The 2,446-nt window shown below is 39.8% G+C and overlaps 1 protein-coding gene across 1 annotated transcript in view; it reads left to right on the plus strand.

Moving 5' to 3' along the window:
- Nucleotides 1-2,380: 2,380 nt before the first annotated feature.
- The window catches only part of LOC119574959 (innexin inx2-like), an 18,493-nt gene continuing 18,427 nt past the window's right edge, over nt 2,381-2,446 (plus strand). Inside the window, exon 1 of the mRNA XM_037922255.1 lies at nt 2,381-2,446. This exon is cut by the window's right edge and continues 468 nt beyond it. The gene's annotated coding sequence lies outside the window, so the exon portion shown is untranslated.

The raw sequence follows: 2,446 nt of genomic DNA on the forward strand, positions 1-2,446 counted from the left end.
AGAGAGGGGGAAAGGGTTAGGGAGGAAGGAGAGGTGAGGGGTGGGAGAAAGGCACGAAGAAGGTTAACCTGGCATTGCGTGAAAAAGAAAGGGAAAAGAAATGCAAAGAAATAAGAAAGTGGGACGCCAAGGCAAGTTCGTCGCCTGTGTTCACAGAAGGGTTCTATAAATAAACATAGGAAAAATTTTTCATTTTTCAAAAATGGGATTAAATTCTAAAAAAGCTTTTTTCAAGGTCAATCAAGAATTTTTATGTTTTTTTTATTCAAGCTTTTATTCTTAATTCTAATTCTTAATTCTACCGTACTTGATGTTTATAATCTAATTTATTATCTTCATCATCGCCGTCAAAGTTCTTATTTATATATTATAACTAGTCACCATCACCATTTTAACTACCTTCATCCCTATCGACCATTATCACCATCATCATGGCGTGATCACCATCACACCATTTTCATTATCACGATGAACTTTTAATATCACTATCACATCATCATCATTATTACAGTGAACTCATCTCCCTCACACCATCAATATCCTCATCACATTGAACTCACCTTCACCATCGCCATGAACTCACCATTATCACTATCATTTACATCACCATCATCATCAACACCATCAGCAGTAAGAGGCAGAAGCAATTTTGAAGTGGCATCATAATATTTATATCTTTTACTGAAGACCACGTAACATAAAAGCAATATGTATACCCGATAAGTGGGTGTTAAGTTTGAGTGCAGTTTGCGTGTGCATTTGCGTGCGTCTGTCTCTTATCTCCCTTTCTCTCTTTCTCTTTCTTTAAACACACACACACACACACACACAACACACACACACCACACACACACACACACACACACACATATATATATATAACATATATTATATATAGATAGATATATCATCATACTGTATATATATCTTATCTCGACTTATATATTCTCTAGTATTATATTAGATATATATATATATTATTCTTTATGTGTGTGTGTGTGTGTGTGTGTGTGTGTGTGTGTGTGTGTGTGTGTGTGTGTGTGTGTGTGTGTGTGTGTGTTTATTATTTATCTATCTGTTTCTATCTTTCTATTTCTGTACTTGTAACCATCTATCAAGAGGTCTACTCGCTATCTACTGACATACGCGTGTGTTTAAGTATGCATATATTCAACACTAATAAAATACAAAGAAAAACGAAAACAGAAACAAAAACTCATAAGACACACACACACACACGCACACACACACACACACACACACACACAACACACACACACACACACACAACCACACAACACACAACAAACACGACAACACACATCAGACTTCTTTACTCTTCACACGCGCATTTTACGCACAAGGACCCAGACACAACACCTCCCACACTGAAGCGCTCGCCACGACCTGATTCTCTGTGTTGAATAGGATTTTTTTTTTCCTTTCTCGATATCACTTAATCTCTCTTTTAATATCAGAGACGAGTGAGCGAGGATGTGTATTTTCTTAACTTAGGCAGACGAGGGGAAGCCAAGGGCGAGGGGAAGGAGTCACGATCGTTATCATGGGTTGAGTAAAAAGAGAGAGAGAAAAAAAAGAGAGAGAGAGAGAGAAAGAGAAAAAGACAAACATATCGTTGATGGAAACAGCTGAGATGCGTCATGTGATCCTTTGGATTCGTTTCTGTTGAGGCGTTAAATCCGAGGACGGAAATCACGAGGAAAACCGAAAAGAAACGAGAAAAAACGAGCCAAAAAATAGATCAATAAAATACGCACACGTAAACAAAACTAAAAAGGGGAGAAAAAATTCGTTCTTCGTTATCATAAAGTGGCGCGCGTTTGTACTGTGGCAACAAATGATGCGCGTGAAGATGCTGTCGAAGTCAATTGATGTCAGTTAATGTGCATTTGATGACTTAAATAGCTTCGTTCTCATTGGCGCACATCTACTGACTCATCAGTGACTGTTTCTCGCGCTCTTTTTCTCTCCCATCCAAGCTACCGTGCATTGCATTAGTACAAATATATATTTCTTCTTTCAGTAGGCGGTATATATTTCCAAGAATTGTCTCGTTGCTTGGAAAAGGTCACAAGTATGCGTTGGTGTCATCGAAATTCCGGCAGGTAAGTGTTGCCACCCACTCACGGGCTCACCACCACCCACGCTACGTACCCAGGTCAGCTGGCTTTTGCCCAACTTTAGACCTTAAATATCAAATTCCCTCGCAGATCTCACATCCAACTCAGTTTATAAACAACCTTTGGAATAATATACCTGAAAATTTGCAACGAACTAGGCAAAAATAGTGACTAAAATCACAGAAAGAACTTGGCGAATAGGAACACCGCGCGGAAATGCATTCGGTCGCGCGAGCTGGCAACAGTTGCCGTCGCTTGGGAGTGTTGCCCGGACTCTCACGCGTTGCGGAGGGCGGGCCGGGGGC

Source organism: Penaeus monodon, chromosome 7 (genome assembly GCF_015228065.2).
Source record: "Penaeus monodon isolate SGIC_2016 chromosome 7, NSTDA_Pmon_1, whole genome shotgun sequence".
Taxonomy (NCBI): Eukaryota; Metazoa; Arthropoda; class Malacostraca; order Decapoda; family Penaeidae; genus Penaeus; species Penaeus monodon.